The following is a 19,297-nucleotide window of genomic DNA, read 5'->3' as shown; positions in this document are numbered from 1 at the left end:
GACTTAAATGAGTATTAGAGCTGAGTTAATTTTTGTAACACCATTGATTATTCAATTGGGAGGGATGTCAATTTCTAAGTGACTCAAATTTTCATTGTTATTTTTAGATTTCCATAGTATTATTAATATAATAGCAGCATATGAACTCATAATAAAGATCTATTTTCTGAAATAAATTAAAATAAAACTAAGGTTTTCAAAGACATTTTCTTGAGTACTTTTAGTCCTAAGACATTAGTTTTTGGTTAAAGAACAACCTTAGTAAACTCAAATGAATGAAGGAACCTTTATAAAATAATGTTAGATTGATTGTAGTTTTGAATATTTTTCTTATTTAAAGCCAACCAATTGACCAGAACTAATGACAGTCCCAAAATATACCTGCTCTTACATGCCTTTGTGATTTAAGGCAATTTAATCATTTTTCTTTTGTGTGCGTGTGTGTGTGTGTGTGTGTGTGTGTGTGTGTAGCTATATGGATTGCTATGTAGATAGACAGATACTTTATCCCTTAAATTGTGTTGTCCTTTTGTATCCTCCACTGTCTGGTAAGCTAGTTCAGTGCTTAATAGCAGCACAGTCTCTATGTGTTGTTATAAATCATTCACTGGAATCTCTAATGTTAAAATATCAGGGCTATTTGGCACAAGAGACTGGTATAATCCAAAATAGGGAAAGCTTGTATTTTATGACTATTATGACTAGCTTTGAGCAGTGAAAAAATAAATTTAATTAGTATTACAAAAATGCAACCCCTGTGGTTTACCCTGAATTATACATATGACAAAACATCTCAGGCAATTAACCTGGATGTGGCAGATATAGGGCATGCCATATGACAATGTATGAAAGAATGCTATTGCCCTATTTATAATAGTCTAGTAAATGATGTCTAGAATTCTAAGCATAACAATAGTTATTAAATACACTTGAATGAAACCAAAATACTTTGTAGCCAGTATATATCACCATTCTTTTCTTGTACAGATAAGATTCTTCTTGCCATATAGTCTGTTTTTCCAAAATCAACAGCATTCTTGTAACAACTCCCTCCCCATCTTCTGCTTTCGTGGGAAGATTCTGTACCTAGATCGTATTCTGTTCACAGAAACTTTGAATTTTCAACCTGTGTTGTTTTAGATCCAGATGCTTCATTTGTCAATTTTAAACTCTCATTTTTATCCAACTCTTATTACTTTAAAAAATGCTTGGAGTTGCCAAAAAGTTAGTTTAATAAGTGGTAGTATTTGTTAGAGTGCTAGATGAACAACCAGTTGACTGTGACCTAATATATAGTTAGATTTGTGAAAAGAAAAATTAAAATCAGTAATTTTAGTAAAAAGATTTTTTAAATAACTTGTAAAGAGCCCTGTTATGTGTAACTGCAATAATTAGCCAAGTCACTTTATGTCTAGAGAAGCTGGAACTAATTGCCTGATTCCATGTATTCTCAAATATTGAGGAATTTTTCAGCTACATACAAACACACACACATACTCACACAAATCACAGCTTTCAAGGATTTGCCTTTTGTCTGTCAGACTGATAAGTATCTTATACAAAAGGGTAAACATCATATAAATACACAACTATATAAATTTATCAACATGTAGGAAAAAACAATAATACTTTAATTCTAATATTCCTTTAGATATACATTTTAGGTCAATGTATCCAGAGATAGCACTATTCATTTTTAATGACTAGGAGTGCAGTACAACTGTGAGAAGTATGTCTCTAGCACTTAGACTTAGCAACATCTTCACCACCTCACATGGCAGACAAAACTGACTTAAAAAAAATAGTAAATTGTCTGTCCACACATTTCTACTGAAAAAACGGTTATACAGCTACATCTAGATGCATGTGCAATTCAACAGCCCCGATATAAAACATTAAAAGCATATGAGATAATTTCTAACTTGAATTTTTTTTTTTTTTTTTTTGAGACGGAGTCTCGCTCTGTCGCCCAGGCTGGAGTGCAGTGGTGCAATCTCAGCTAACTGCAACCTCCACCTCCCAGGTTCAAGCAATTCTTCGCCTAAGCCTACCGAGTAGTTGGGACTACAGGCGCACACTGCCACGCTCGGCTAATTTTTTGTATTTTGGTAGAGACAGGGTTTCACCGTGTTGCCCAGGCTGATTGTGAACTCCTGAGCTGAGGCAATCTGCCTACCTTGGCCTCCCAAAGTGCTGGGATTACAGGCGTGAGCCAGAATTTTTTAAATATACGATCATTTTGCACTATCTTTATTATATCACGCTAACTAGCATTTTATATTTGTATAGGACTTAAAGAATAGACTATCACATGCATTGGATTAAATTATTGTAATTAAATAAGAAATTTTATATTATTCTAACTTCATTGTTGTTGAAATGTTACTTATTTTTTTTTATTATACTTTAAGTTTTAGGGTACATGTGCACAACGTGCAGGTTAGTTACATATGTATACATGTGCCATGTTGGTGTGCTGCACCCATTAACTCGTCATTTAACATTAGGTATATCTCCTAATGCTGTCCCTCCCCCCTCCCCCCACCCCACAACTGTCCCCAGTGTGTGATGTTCCCCTTCCTGTGTCCATGTGTTCTCATTGTTCAATTCCCACCTATGAGTGAGAACATGCGGTGTTTGGTTTTTTGTACTTGCGATAGTTTGCTGAGAATGATGGTTTCCAGCTTCAACCATGTCCCTACAAAGGACATGAACTCATCATTTTTTATGGCTGCATAGTATTCCATGGTGTATATGTGCCACATTTTCTTAGTCCAGTCTGTCATTGTTGGACATTTAGGTTGGTTCCAACTCTTTGCTATTGTGAATAGTGCCACAATAAACATACGTGTGCATGTGTCTTTATAGCAGCATGATTTATAGTCCTTTGGGTATATACCCAGTAATGGGATGGCTGGGTCAAATGGTATTTCTAGTTCTAGATCCCTGAGGAATCATGACACTGACTTCCACAATGGTTGAACTAGTTTACAGTCCCACCAACAGTGTAAAAGTGTTCCTATTTCTCCACATCCTCTCCAGCACCTGTTGTTTCCTGATTTTTTAATGATGGCCATTCTAACTGGTGTGAGATGGTATCTCGTTGTGGTTTTGATTTGCATTTCTCTGATGGCCAGTGATGATGAGCATTTTTTCCTGTGTCTTTTGGCTGCATAAATGTCTTCTTTTGAGAAGTGTCTGTTCATATCCTTTGCCCACTTTTTGATGGGGTTGTTTGCTTTTTTCTTGTAAATTTGTTGGAGTTCATTGTAGATTCTGGATATTAGCCCTTTGTCAGATGAGTAGATTGCAAAAATTTTCCCCATTCTGTAGGTTGCCTGTTCCCTCTGATGGTAGTTTCTTTTGCTGTGCAGAAGCTCTTTAGTTTAATTAGATCCCATTTGTCAAGTTTGGCTTTTGTTGCCATTGCTTTTGGTGTTTTAGACATGAAGTCCTTGCCCATGCCTATGTCCTGAATGGTATTGCCTAGGTTTTCTTCCAGAGTTTTTATGGTTTTAGGTCTAACATGTAAGTCTTTAATCCATCTTGAATTAATTTTTGTAAAAGGTGTAAGGAAGGAATCCAGTTTCAGCTTTCTACATATGGCTAGCCAGTTTTCCCAGCACCATTTATGAAATAGGGAATCATTTCCCCATTTCTTCTTTTTGTCAGCTTTGTCAAAGATCAGATGGTTGTAGATATGCGGCATTACTTCTGAGGGCTCTGTTCTGTTCCATTTGTCTATATCTCTGCTTTGGTACCAGTAGCATGCTGTTTTGGTTACTGTAGCCTCGTAGTACAGTTTGAAGTCAGGTAGCGTGATGCCTCCAGCTTTGTTCTTTTGGCTTAGAATTGACTTGGCAATGTGGGCTTACATTTCTTTTAATCATTATGTAGTTACAAAAATTCTTTCTCTTAAACTTAATTTTTAGCTAGTCCAGGGACTTCAGTCAGTTTTCGCTAATTTGAATTGAATTGACTGGATTTATTTGAACAGGCAGTTGTCCTAGGGCAGTCTAAGAATGATTGAGACAAAAATGTCAAATGGAATGTTCAGCAAGATAGAGTGTGCTTAGCAGTCAGTGGCCAGAGGACTGGAGTTCAGTATCCATGAAGATTCACTAAAGACAGGAAGCAACATTAGATTCTTTGAATATTTGAATATTTTGTGGCAACAAGTAGATGATCCACTGTGATGCAGTTCGGAGATAGCACACGCAGGTCAGAAGCAGGAAAGACAAAGCAGAAGCATAAACAGAAGAACGTCCAAGTGAATTGACTATTCAATATCTATTTTCAAGGCTCTCAGACCAACTGGAAAGCAGCTTGCAAATCTTTAGTATTTAAGCAAAGTTAACAAGGACATAACTGAATATTAAGTATTCAGCTGAAGTGGAAACTGTTGGATTCCTACCTGATTAGACACTCCTGGAAATTCCACTCCTGGCTCTGCATGCTTGTCTTCTAGGGACTGGAATCTATAGTCATCTTCAGCATCCTTGTGGTGCTGGAGTCACTTGTCCCAGAGAGGAAAGTGCCTGGGAGTTTAGGTTTTCACAGGACATGCAATAGCCAATGATGGACTAATGCCTTGTTTTAAAGGGTCAACTGCCTTTACCTTGACACGGGACAAACTACAATGTAATTTACACCCGAGTGCTCTCTGCACCTGCAATTGTACCTTCCTTGGTTTTTTGGCCTTTCCCCCTCCCATACTGGTTTATCATCAGAGCCCTTGTACACGAATTCTACTTTTAATATTCCCTTCTAGGGAAACAAGACTGAACCACCTGCTAAACAATTAGGACTGCATGAGTAACTCAATTAGAATTACAGCCTTAATCCAAGGAAAAAGTTTAATGACTCCCTCTGCAAACCATGCTCACTATGCAGTTTATATTAGGTGTGAGGAAGTGTATCTCAAAACACAGTCTGAGAATCACCTGCATCAGAATCTTTTTGGATGGTTATAACAAGCAGGGCTTTTGCCACTTATCTACTGGATCAGAGTCGCTGAGTTGGGGCATGGAAGTTTCCATCTTTAAAGACAGCCTCCAGTGATGCTTATGCACATCGGAATTAAAAAGAATACGCTGATTTAAATCATGTATGAAAAGCAGGTTTATTTCCTAGCTTCCATATGGTTGGAACTGCTATTTGTAGCATAGTTTAGGCTGGCTATGGCAAAGAAACCAGACAGAGCTGATGTTATCTGAAAGTATACACACTGTCTGCCAGAGTCAATTTATTTGAGATAATAGATTTACTTAGGACTCTTTTTAAGGATGAAGAGTCCAAGATCTAAAGAGGTTAAGTGATTTGTCCAATAGCATGAAAGGCTATCTTTAGATGGTAAGAAGCCCAGATATCCAAATTCCAAAAACTTTGTACTCCTCTTATCCATGTTACCTCCTATGGCTGTTCATATTACAGCTCTTGAATTAAAGCAAAATTATTATAACGGCCACCACCAACAAAATATTTACAACCACAGTTGATAGTATTGCCTATTTCGGATTTGCCTATGAAGATATTGAACACATATCTGCTTCGGTGAGAAAAGATTTGTTCCACGCATATTTCTAGACATTTCCCCTTCATTGTTCTATATGGCCATATAAGACAGATTCTGATGGCTTCAGGGGCTAGCAACAGAGCAGCTGCATATGGGAATATACAGCATCCCATATGGATGAGACTTTTTCTAGAATATATGAAAATATTTAGTGGCTTAAATTAATTAAGCAATAGAATGGTTACCTTTATACACACAAAAAAAATCATATGCCTGGCATCATGTAAAAAAGCAAGCATTAGCTAACTAAATTGTTCACTGTTTAACTAGTTGGTTAATTATCACATGGATGGAACCTGAGCGTTTACACAGTTGTACATATGACCACATTCTAATAACAAACACAAATGTTTGAGGGATTATCTCTAATTTTTGAATGCCGATGCTTTGACTGTCATTAATATATATAGTCAAGTGCTGAGTTTATAGTTTTAAATTTACACTTCTATTAATTTTGTTTTTTAATCTAAGAAAGAAATGGAAAATCAAAACAATAAAAATTTGGAATTCTCTTAGTGGTTTTGCAATACATTTACTGGTAGTAAAAGTGAATTGGCTGATACTTGTGCTTTATCATTAAAATATATTTACAATTTTATTTAATATGAAATTAGCATTTGCAGCCTTTAATCATTATAGTTTTAGATGAGTTTCATTCAATTCAGGGTACATTTTCTTTTCACTTAGAGAAATATGATTTTTTTGTGTTGCTTTTTGTGATTATTTTGGATTTGTGCTATAGCTAGACCCTGAAATGGCCACATTTAAAATAAATCATTCATGAGTTTTTGTTTTGTGTAGTTCTTAAAGTACCTTATTGGACAGGACGTTGTGAGTGCGTGCATGTTATTTTTCTTTTTTTTAATGGCAACCGTGGCATGCTACATACTAACTGCAAAACACAAATATTAAATTTTATATTTTTATACCTAAAATGTAATCCAGAAGCTTTAGAGAATGTCAAGAACTGGTCTCTCTCTTAAAAAGCACAGCTTAGTCTGATATAAATTTATTAAGGTGTGTAGCTATGCCAAGTCTCACCATGAGTAGATAGTTCTATAAAATGACCATTGAAAACATACAGTAGCAATTGTCAATCTATACAAATCTGCTGTATGTTCCATAAGCTGCAGTGCTTATTTTTCCATCTAGTCTTATATCGTTAGCCCATTGGATAGGACTTTTTATTCCTGTTAATACTCTGCAAATAGTTCCTTTTCTAAATCAATCTTGCTTTAGCTCTTAAGGCTTGTTCTCAACCACGAAGAAGAAAATAAACAAAGACTAGGGCTCATTAGTATACATGCTCCTTCCTCCTTTGCTTTTATTTCCAGTTATTATTTATCTTCATTTTGAATGTATATATACCTTGTGTGTATATATTTATTTACTTATTATTATAAAATACAGACAATTTTTAACCCACATCTCAAAAGCTGCTGTAGGCTTTGTTCATTTGTTTTTACTTGATGACTCTAATTTCAATGCCACATCCAGAGAATCTCCTATTACATTAGGGGATTGTCTTAGTCCATTTTGTGCCAGAATGCCTGAGACTGGGACATTTATAAATAATGTAAAGTTTTTTCTCAAGGTTCTGGAGGTTGGCAAGTATAAGATTGAGGGACCATCTTCTGGTGAGGGCCTTCTTGCTGTACAGTCTCCCAGCAGAAGACAAAAGGGCAAGAGATGGTGAGAGAGGACCAAACTTGCCCTTTTATATGGCACCAATTCAAACCATGAAGGTGGAGCCCTTATGTCCTAATCATCTCTTACAGGTCCCACCAGTTAATACTGTTACAATGGCAATTACATTTCAACCAGAATTTTGGAGGAGACAAATATTGCAACCATACCATCGATAAAATGACATTTTGGTATAACGGAAAGATTTAACACTGATGAAAGTTTGATTGGGGTAAAGCTGTCTGATTAGCATGTATGGACTCTGGCATGCCGTGTCACCTCCTTCTCTCAGTTTCTGCACCTATAAAATAAAGATACTTATGACGATACTTTATTCGGCAGACTGGATAATGACATAGATGCTCACACTCTAATCTCTGAAACATGTGACTGTGTTATCTTACGTGGCAAAAGGAACTTTGTAGATGGAGTTAAGACTTCAGACCTTAAAATAGGAAGGCTATCCTGGATTATCTGTGTGGGTAAAATGTTATCACATGGCATTCTTAAAGTTAAAGAGGATGGTAGAAGGTTCTGAGAGATCCAGTGACAGAAGATGAAAGCATGAAAGAGGCTCAACACACCATTACTTGCTTTAGAGACAAAGGAAAGGAACAACTTGCTAAGCAACTCAGATAGTCCTTAGAAGCTGAGAATAGCTCTCAGCTGACAGCAAGTAAAAAAATGGGGAGCTCAGTTCTAGAACCAAAAGGAACTGAATTCTGCCAACAACTGAATGAGCAAGGCAACAGATTCTCCCCTAGAACTTCCAGAAAGGAACACAGCCTGATGACACCTCACAAAACTATGAGATAATAAACTTGTGTCGTTTTTACCACCACATTTGTGTTTATTTGTTAATGACAACAATAACAACTAATGCAATATGGTTGAAGCAAATATTAACTGTTTGTGAAAACATTTTTCAAGCTTCAAAGTATAATTCAGTTTTATAAACATTTGTTAAAGTCTCACCCTGAACACACTGATATGTGCCAGGGATATAAAGAAAGGTAAGATATCATCCCTGGCCTCCAAAAACTAATATTTTATCAGAAGATACTAGCATATAAACAAATAAATCAAAGGCACTCTACGTCAAATTTCTTGTAAGAGGTGCCATGTCAGGAACAGTGACAGGATAAATGAGAAAGTTTAGCTTCTGTAGTTGTATATTATCTTGTATTTTTAGCCCTCATTGAAGAGAATGATTAGATTTTTCAACACAACAGAAAATTCCCTTTTTTCCGCTCTAAAACTCTGTAAAAATATATTTGGGTATAAAATTATTTTATGTAACACATTCATGAGTTCTAGATAATGGCCCATATTCAGTTGGTTAAAAAAAGATTTTACTACTTTCAATTATTGAAGTGTAAACAATTTTTGAACTCTTGAGCTCAAGTAATCAGAGTATGCTCAATCTGATCTTCAAATATGAGGTCTTAGATGCATTGTAATTTGTTGAAAATAAATTCATTACAGGAGAATGGGCTTGCCTTACGCACACAGAATCATATGTTGTCATTGTGCTTGTGATGGTAAATTTTATAAGTCAATGTTGTTAGACTACGGTACTCAGATGGCAAAACACTGTTCTATATGTTACTGTGGAGGTGTTTTTCAGATGTGATTAACATTTAAATTAGTAGATTTTTGAGCAAAGCAGAATAACTTCAGTAATGTGGATGGGCTTTATGAAATTAATTGATGGCTTTAAGAGAGAGTATCTCAAGGAAAAAGCAATTCTGCCTCTAGCCAGCCTTCAATCTCAGCTGCAACATCAGCTCTTCCCTGCCTCTCCGGGGTTACTGCAGATTATGGACTTGCCAATCCCCACAATTGTGTGAATAAATTCTCTAAAATAAATCTCACTATATGTATATATATCCTGTTGGTTCTAATGATTCCGTTTCTCTGGGAAATTCTGACTAATAACTCCGATAAGTTCTTGTCATTGATGATAAACTATTCTATAAAATAAACTCATTCTGCTCTCTTCATAAAATGACATGATCTTTTAAAAATGATATAATGTTTTCTGTATACAATTGTGTAAGTAGGCTGGGTGCAGTGGCTTATGAGTATAATCCCAACAATTTGGGAGTCTGAGGCAGAAGATCACTTCAGCCTAGGAGATCGAGACCAACCTGGGCAACATTGTGAGACCCCATTTCTACAAAAAATACATAAATCATCCCGTCGTGATGGAGTGCCTGTAGTGCTAAGTTACTTGGGAGGCTGAGGTGGGAGGACAGCTTTAGCCTGAGAGGTCAAGGCTGCAGTGAGCTGTGATTGTGGCACTGCACTCCAGCCTGGGTGAAAGAGCAATACTCTGTATCAAAAAAGTAAAAATATATAAATAAATAAAACTGTATAAGTAAAGTAAGAAAAGAAATGTTTTCCTGATAAACACGAGTCAAAATTAAATTTCTACAAATTGTAATAGATTTCTGTTAAAATAATTTAGAAGAGTACACATTAAACTTTCATTTTACTGATACATATATTAGATAATAGTTCTTTAAATGTGAGCAGGGGAACTAAAATCTACAAAAAAACACATAAGATAGAATGAAATCTAACTTAAAAGAATAAAATTTTTTGATTTATTTTGAACATATATTCTACTTCTGAATGTTCCTAATACTATCAAGTTACTGCCATGAAAATAATTCTGTATATTTAGCATTCATTACTATGAGTGTTATGCTTATAGACCTACCTATTGTTTTATTTCATCTAGAAGATACAAATAAAAGCTAGATATTATTTTTTCCTATTTGAAAGTGAATTCCTAGGGGGAGTCATATAACTTATAGTCATAGAGTTAATTAGGAGGATGGACCAAATCTTCTAGTGTTCCTAGAAGTGAGATAAATGAGAAGCCTACTGAAATCTTACTTAATCTTTATAAGCAGAAAAGTTCTAGGTCAAGTGAAGGAAACTCTAACATGAATCAAAAGAAGAGACAGTCACCCTTCCTAAGTCAATTCCTAGACTTGAGCTTGTTTATCGACCCAGAACACCTTAAATTAAGGGATCAACCACGTCCCTTGGGGGAAGGACTCTGGTACACTATCAAAAATGTATTCGGCTAATCCTTTTTCCAGCCTTCTCCAAAGTGACCTACAGTCTTTTACCAGAGTAACTGTGCATGGAGGAAAGGAAATAATCAGAACTTCTAGAGACTGCTGGACACTGGCTCTGAACTGACACTAATTCTAGGAGACGCAAAATGTCACTGTGACCCACAGGTTAGAGTAGTGGCTTATGAAAGTCAGGTGACCATTGGAATTTTAGTTCTGGTTCACCTCACAGCAGATTCAGTGTGTCCCTGAACCCATCCTGTGACTATTTCCCCAGTTCCAGGGTGCATAATTGGACTAGATATACTCAGTAGCTGGCAGAATTCCCACATTGGTTTCCTGACCCATACAGTGAGGGGTATTATGTTGGGAAAGACGAAGTGGAAGCCACTAGAATTTCCTGTACCTAGGAAAATAGTAAGCCAAAAGCAATATAATATTCCTGGAAAGATTACAGCAACTAGTGCCACATTAAAGACTTGTAGGATGCAGAGGTGGTGATTCCCACCACATCTCGATTCAACTCTCCTATTTGGCTTGTGCAGACCACAGATGGATCTTGGATAATGACAATGGATTATCATAAGTTTAACCACGTGGTGACTCCAACTGCAGCTGCTATACCAGCTGTGGTTTTACTGCTTGAGCAAATTAACACATTCCCCTGTACCTAGTATGCAGCTATTTATCTGGTAGATGCCTTTTTTCTCCATCCTTGCCAATAAAGACCATCAGAAGCAGTTTGCTTTCAGTGGGCAAGGCCAGCAATGCACCTTCCATGTCGTGGCTCAGGGGTATATCAACTCTCTAACCCTATACATAATTTAGTTTGCAGTGCTTTTGATCACCCTTTGCTTCCACTAGATTCTATATTATCAATTACATTGATGATATTATGCTAATTGGACCCAGGGAGCAAGAAATAACAACAACTTCAGACTTACTGGTAAGGCATTAACATGCCAAAGAGTAGGAAATCAATATGACAAATTCTGGAATCTACTATCTTGTTAAAATTTCTAGTGGTCCATTGGCGGTGCCATGTTGAGATAACATACCAATTTATTAGCTGTGGCCGATGGCTTGGCTGGATGGTTAGGAGCTTGGAAGAAACATGATTGAAAAATTCATGACAAGGAAATTTGAGGAAGAGTATCAGGATAGACCTCTGTGGGCAGAAAATATAAATATATGTGTGCCATGTGAACGTTCAGTAAAGAATGACCTCAGCAGAGAAGAGTTTTACAAATCAGGTGGATAGGATGTCCTGTCCAGTGGTTACCGGTCAGCCTCTTTCCTGAGACACCACTGTCCTCATCGAATGAGCTCATGAATGAAGTGGCCGTGGTGTCAGAGATGGAGAGACAGAGGTTATGCATGGCTCAGCAACATGGGCTTCTACTCACCAAGGCAGACCTGACTATGGTTCCTGCTGAGTTTTAAATCTTCTATTAGCAGAGATCAACAATTTTTCCAACATGGCATCATTTATTTGGGTGTTCAGACTATTACCTAGAGGCAAGTTGATCCTATTGGTCCACCTCCGTCAGGGAAGGGGCAGCGCTTTGTTCTTATTGAAACAGATCCTTACTCTATTTAGATACAGTTTGCCTTCCTTGCATACAATGCTTCCGCCAAAACTACCATTCACGGACTTACAGAATGCCTTATTCACCGTTATGATATTCCATACAGCATTGCTTCTGATCAGGGAACATACCTCACAGCAAAAGCATGGGGCAATAAGCCCATGCACATGGGTCTTAACCATATTTTCCACCATACTGAACAGCTGGTTTGACAGAGCAGTGGAATGGGCCTTTTGAGAGCTCAGTTACAGCACCAGCTAGGTGGCAATACTTTTCAGGGCTGGGAAAGGTTTTCCTAGGCTATATATGCTATGAATCAGCATCCAATATACAGTGCTATTTCTCCCGCAGTCAAGATTTTTGAGGTCAGGAATAAAGGGTGGAAATGGAAATAATACTACTTAAAATTACCCCCAGTAACCCATTCGCAAAATATTTGCTGCTTTGTAGTAGGCCCAAAGCTGTCTCTCTGAAGAATCGCGACTAATACAGCTATTGCCACTTTTTACATGAATCGCTGTTCAATCATGTTCAATGTTCTCTGTGAGAGCACATTCTCTGTGAATGGAGTATGAGAATTTAGGTCTTTCTGCATGGTGATTTTCTTGTTCTGTCTTCCTTTTCTTTTGTGGTTCTGTTTTCACATTTGATTTTTAAAATGTAAGCATGAGTTTTAAATAATAAATTTATGGGCAATCTGCAAAAATTTAGTACACTTTTGTGAATAGTTTATAACCCTTCATGAATGATGTACAGTTTATTTTTTTATTTGGAATATGCATTTGAATAAGTTTGTCAAACATTTAGGAGACTGTCAAAGAAATTCTAGAAACATTTTGCTAATTGATTTCCTTTATCTAAACTGATTATTAAAATGGTCACTCAATATTCAATCTTCTAAGTGAGTGTGTTAAGTGAAAATAAAGACCAGCTCACTTAAGATACCAGAAGACTTTAAAGTGAAGACTCGCTGGGTAAAGTGAGTAAAGGTTACATATATAGATTTTTCCCCCATAAATTATTTATTTTCACTTACCAGCATTATCAAGAATATAGTTTTAGCCAAGTCTCCATCAAAGCTGTTTTTCATCTTCTCTTCCTTCTCCTAACTTGTTTTACAACTTGGGAAAACAGCTGTCAATTGAAGTCACTTGTGTGTGGATAACGTCACTTCTTTTTCAGCCCAAACTAGGTCGTGTCCTCTTCATATGTACTACTTGCTTTTTCCTCATAATACTTATGACAGTTTAAAAACTGATGCTTATTTTTATTATAATTATTCCCTGATGTCTCTTCCCAAAATTGTCCAAATCTTTGAAGGCAGGATCATAATTTTGCACGCTATTATATTCCAAGTTTCTGGCATACAGACTGGGTTAAAGAAGGACTTCTATAAGCATTTGATGAATGAAAGAATTAAAAAGTTGACATGTGGTAATAATATATTTGCATGTGCACCTTAGACTTTAATCACTTAGATGCAGGATTTTTTTTTCTTTCATAGTGAAAGAATTTAGTACAGCAGATATACAATAAGATTTTTGAAGAGAGAATTGTTTTTTACAAAATGGAAAAATAATGAATACTCCTAGGCATTTATTTCATTATGTTCAGTATTCACAGAGTAAATTTGAAAATATTTTTGTTTGGTTTTATAGGGCCTATAGTTAAATGCAGTTTACAAATAGATGTGAACTTTTTGAGAACAAGAGTTTTCTTTTTCTTGGATTTATTAAGACTATAGTGCTCATTATCAGTAAAGGAGCAAATGCTGAATATAATAAAGTAGGTTAAAAATTTGAAAGGCTTAGGCATTTATTCACTTTTAGATTCATTTACCAAGGTGTATCAAAATGAGTATGAATGAATGATTCAGAGAGTTTGTTTTTCATTGTCTATTCAGAAAAGCTTCAACAGATAAAAATTACTGTTTTGAGGTCAACTACCAACAGTTAGAGAACTACTATAATTTGTTTGGTGACAGTAAATGAGACCAAATCAAACATTTATTTATTATGGAATTCAAAACTGTCTAGATGGGTTTCCTGGAAATAGACAGACTTGAAAATGGAGATTATACAAAGAAAATAATATGGGATTGAGGAATAGGAAGTTCGTGCATATCATTTACAATACTGAGAGGGAAAATAAGTGGTATATTGAGTTCAGCATGTGAAAAATGTTTTGGGAAAAGCATAACAATTTTTGGAGGGTAAAGGGCATTCTGTAAAACAGCCATTCATTGATAATGATTTGGTCAATTGGCTCTAAATTGCAATAAAGCCTGATATTAGTCAGGTTTATTGTTTAGCTGAACCATTTTTCACGTAAATGGGTAATTTAGCTATGAATCTATTTTTCCTTTTGTGGAATTTTAAATGTTTATTTTCAAATGTAATATAACTACAATGCATCAATAGAAAAGTATAACTTTAAGAGAGTCATCTTAATCTAAATTTACAGAAGAATATGTATGATGCTTAGTATTCTTTAATGTTGTAGCTCAAACATTTGTAGGAACACTGAGCAGAAGACATTAGCTTGATTTTGAAGTCCTTAATTTACAAACATTTTGGTAATTTTATTGTGTATAACCTCTTATAGTTCAGGTCATTTTTGCAGATGCCAAATTCAAGAAAATTGAATATCTAAAATGAACGGTAAAAGAGCATAGCTATATTTTTCCTTAGCTAAGAAACATTAACAATAAAATGTCTTTCCTTATAAAATCTCTCATAATTTCTCAAAGTAAATGTTTTGGTTTATGATACAAAACTTGATTTCCTTTTTCATTAAAAATAAATTTATATATTCAAGTTATAAATATAGACATTTGAATTAGTTTAAGTTTGCTGAATATAAATGTAATTAAATGAAAGTTATATGATGGTATCTTCTATAATGTCAAGAATATCACATCTTAAGTGTGAAGAGAATGAGCACAGAAAGTTTCTCAAAGCTTCCTAGTAAAGCAATAATGAATAATTACATTTTGTACAATGAGATACAGATAACATAATGCAATAGTTCAATTCTGTATTCATAATAAGGAAATAAAATAATAAATTTTTCAAATATATCTAAGTACACCAAAGTCATTTTCTTTCACTTGGTCCTTGCTTTTCATTGAGATGTAGTTTATCAGAGGTACACCGTCAACATTACAGCACAAAATATTTATTCTCAAGCCTCCAAAGAGGACTAATCCTGAAATAGGTGAATAATGCTTACGAACTTACCTTTTAGATATTTCACTTGTAGGTGGACTTTTATGAGGTTTTATAAACCAACAAAAGCAACCAGGTTGCTAAGCATGTGAGTTAAGGAGAGAGGTTGTATAAGGCAAAATGTATTAAAGTGTTGGGCTCACTATTTCGTCATTCTGCCAGAAAAGGGGCATTTGGAATTTGCTCAGTCAGCTAATTCTCCATCCAGACTGCTTATTCCCCAATCTCCAAATCCTCCCCTTCCACTGAGGCTCTTGAGAAGAACACAAAATCTCAGATATAACGTCTGCCCGGACTTGCTCTCAGAAATTCACTCTTTCTCTGAGGTGTCTTACACGGTTACTGAGCCATAGCCTTTCCGAGGCTAAAGAGTCGTCGAAGCTTCCTTGTAATCTAGCCCAGTATATCAGGTTTAGAGATTATGTGGGGTTTGGGGCCAAAGCTATGGGTAGAAATAAAGAATTTGTCTGAAATTGTACCTGGCCTTTACCTGGCCTTTGTATACTTCCTAAAAACCTGGTATGATTTATCAATTATTTGGAGATTTTAGGTTCTAATTACTTATTTTTATTGAATTATGGCTAATCTATGTCATAAATATCTTTGTGTTGTTTTTAAGAAGATGAAAATATACACATACAGGCACACCAATATATTAAAACACCGATCAGAGAAAGAAGTGCATTTTCACTTTACACTCCATACATGGTAAAACTACTCTCTTTGGATTGATTGTGATATTAGAAGTCAAACAAAGATTATTACGTTATTTCCAATTTAAGCTTTTTCTTCATTTTCCAATAATTGCATTTCTGAAGGCTCAAAGATATACTCTCAAGTTTTAAGAACCTTGGGGAAATTAGCCAGTTTTGTACTAATAAATTAATGATAGTGTTGAAATAACCTTTTTCCAAGGTAACATAAAAGGCTGTAGCAATGCTCTACTTTCTTAGGTATAATACCTTTTTAATTGACCTGAAATAAAATGTGTATATTTTCCTTTCAGAAAAAGTAATTTGGCTTAATTTCAGTGAATGACATTGTATTTGGTAATCCACAACAACAAAGATATTTATGTATTTTTCCAATTCTTAATCATCTCTCGGACTGCTATTGTCCAAGGCTACTGTTAGTTTCTCTTTAAGCAATTGATACATATATTGAGAGATGCAGGCAAGGATGTTGATCTGTGTGATATTATAAACTATAGTACAATGATTCAAACTCTGCTTCAGAAAACTACAATATCAACTTCTCTTCCCTATAAAATAAAAAGTTTTAAAAATACTCAAGGTTATAATTTTATTTCCTTTCTAGCTTTTTCCATTATTTCATTAAGTAAATATATACTTAATTACAACATATTATACTTTATAGGATCTTCAAGGAATTTTCATGAAGTAGTCAAGGAACTCTGTCTTTAAGGAGTTTCTATTTTATGCATACCTAATTTTGCTAATAGAGAAGAATAATGTAATATAAATAAAATAAGCAAAAGCACATAGTAATTTAGATGGACATACCTGACTCCAAAAATTATAACAAAGGTGAAAGTGATCAAAACTCTAATGCATATTTTTTGTATTTATTTTATGTAATTATTTCATTGTGTTTGGCACATAATTGACAATCAATAATTGTTCGTGAAATTAATAGATGATGATGGACAAGAAGAAGAAACCTGATCTAAATTGAGAAAGAAATAATAATTCCACCAATAATCTCTTATTATAGGAATGTGTGAAATATCTAGGGGACATCAAATATGCCCCCTAGAGGAATAAAATATGTCAGCAGTCTTTAGGAAGGTTATAATCCAGTTAAAGTAATCAACTTTGCCAGTCACTTTTGGTTCCCTAGTCTCCTTTCCTCCAGGGGCTGCAATGACCTTTCCTAAATCCTTTAGAGATAGTGTGACCCTGTCTATACCTTGATTTTGATTTTATAGCCTCCAGACTGTTAGACAATATTTCTGTTGTTTTAAGCCACCCAGTTTGTGGCGACTTAAAACAACAAAAAATACTGAACAACATTGTAACAATTTGTTACAATTGCCACAGGAAACGAATGTGAAGTGTTAGGAAGGAAAGAAACATATTGAGGAAGGAAGGAAATGTATATAGAATATAAAATAATTTGAGGTACCCACAATACTTAAATTGTTCATTATAAAAAGATGGAGTTGCAAATACATTTGCCTGTTAATATTGTAAGACTGCGAAAAGGAACATGGCTTCTAAAGTCTTAGCAAGGCTCAGAGAACTTTTCAATTTCAAGACCCTCTTCTTGGCTGATTTTCTTTCATTTTTTAATTTAACTCATACCTGTGAAGGTTACCGAGAAGTTTCTTATAACGCAGACTTGAGTTAATTTTCTGATTCATATTCTACCTCTAGCATTTCCTTAGACGGATGAATTTAGGAAAGTAACTGTATTAGTCTGGTAAGGCTGCAGTCTTAGTTACTTGGGTTGTTGCAACAAACTACCAGAGACTGACGGCTTATAAAAAACAAAGATGTATTTCTCCCAGTTCTGAAAGCTGGAAGTCTGAGATCAGGGTACCAGGATGGTCAGGTTCCGATAAAGGTCCTTCTTTCCTCACATAACAGAAAGGGTGACAGAGCTCTCTGGAGTCTCCTTGAAAGGAGAACTAATCCTATCAATGAGGGCCCCACCCTTATGACCCAATAATCCCCCCAAGAGCCCACCTCCTCATACCATCACGCTGAGCTTAAAATTTCAAGATACATATTTCTGTGGGGAAACAAATTCAGTCCATGTTTTACTCCATCCTTCACCTCCTATAATTCATATCCTTCATTCCATCTCAACAACCCCAAAAGTCTTAACTAGTTTCACCTTCAACTCTGAAGTTTAAAGTCCAAAGTCTCATTTAAATGTCATCTAAATCAGAGCCAGAAGGGTGGAGTGAGATGGTAGAACAGAAGGCTCCGTGATTATCACCCCCACAGAGACATCAATTTAACAACTGTCAACACACACAAAAAAGCACTTTCATAAGAACCAAAAATCAGGTGGGCACGCATAGTACCTGCCTTTAACTTTATAACACTGAAAGAGGCACTGAAGAGGTAGGAAAAACAGTCTTGAATTACCAATGCCACCCCTCCCCCATATTCTGGTAGTGGTGGGGTGGTGCAGAGTGTTCTGTGCTCTGGGGAGAGGGAGACCACAGCCCTTGTGAGGCATAAAACTCAGTCCTGCCCTGTGATAGCAGGAAAAAAAAAAAAAAAAAACTGGACCAAACTCAGCTGACTCCTGCCCATGAAGGGAGCATTTAAACCAGTCCTAGTTAGAGAGGAATCACTGATCCCAGAAGTTAAAACTTGAATTCCCATAAACCTTGTCACTTTGGGGCCAAAGTGCTCTGGGGCCCAAAATAAACTTGAAAGAGAATCTAAGCCACAAAGACTGCAAATCCTGGGTGAGTCCTAGAGCTGAACTGGGCCCAGAGCCAGAGGACTGGAGGACACATGATCTACTGGGACATCAGCCAGGTGGCAAGGGAGTGTTGGCATCACCCCTCCCCCTAATCTCAGGCTACACAGCTCACGGCTACAAAAAAGACCCCTTCCTTTCACTTGAGGAGGGGAGAGGGAAAAGTGGGGAGATCTTTGTCTTGCATCTTAGATACCAGCTCAACCACAGAAGAATAGGGCATCGCTCAGAGTCATGAGGCCCCTGTTCCAGGCCCTAGCTCCTGGATGGTATTTCTAGTCACATCTTGAGCCACGGGGAAACCCTCTTTCTTGAAGGGAAGAAACTAGTACTGGTAGAATTAATAACCTGCTAACTAAAGAGCCCTCGGCCACTGAACAATCACCAGTGATACCCATGTGCTACTATGTTAAGAGCCATAGTTGACACTCTGAGACTTGCTGGCTTTGGGTGAGAATCCGCACATTTCCAGCTGTGATGGCTATGGGGCAAGACTCCTTCTGCTTGAGAAAAGCTGAGGGAAAAGTAAAGGTGACTTTATCTTGCACCTCAGGTACCAGTTCAGCAACAGAGGGGTAGAGCACCAAGTGGGCTCTTGGAGTCCCTGGTTCCAAGACTTGGCCCTTCCATGGCACTTCTGGACTTACCCTGGACCAGAGGGGAACCCACTGT

This window comes from Nomascus leucogenys, chromosome 12 (assembly GCF_006542625.1).
Source record: "Nomascus leucogenys isolate Asia chromosome 12, Asia_NLE_v1, whole genome shotgun sequence".
Lineage (NCBI taxonomy): Eukaryota > Metazoa > Chordata > Mammalia > Primates > Hylobatidae > Nomascus > Nomascus leucogenys.
The sequence above is the reverse complement of the archived record's forward strand: the minus strand, read 5'-3'. Positions refer to the sequence as shown.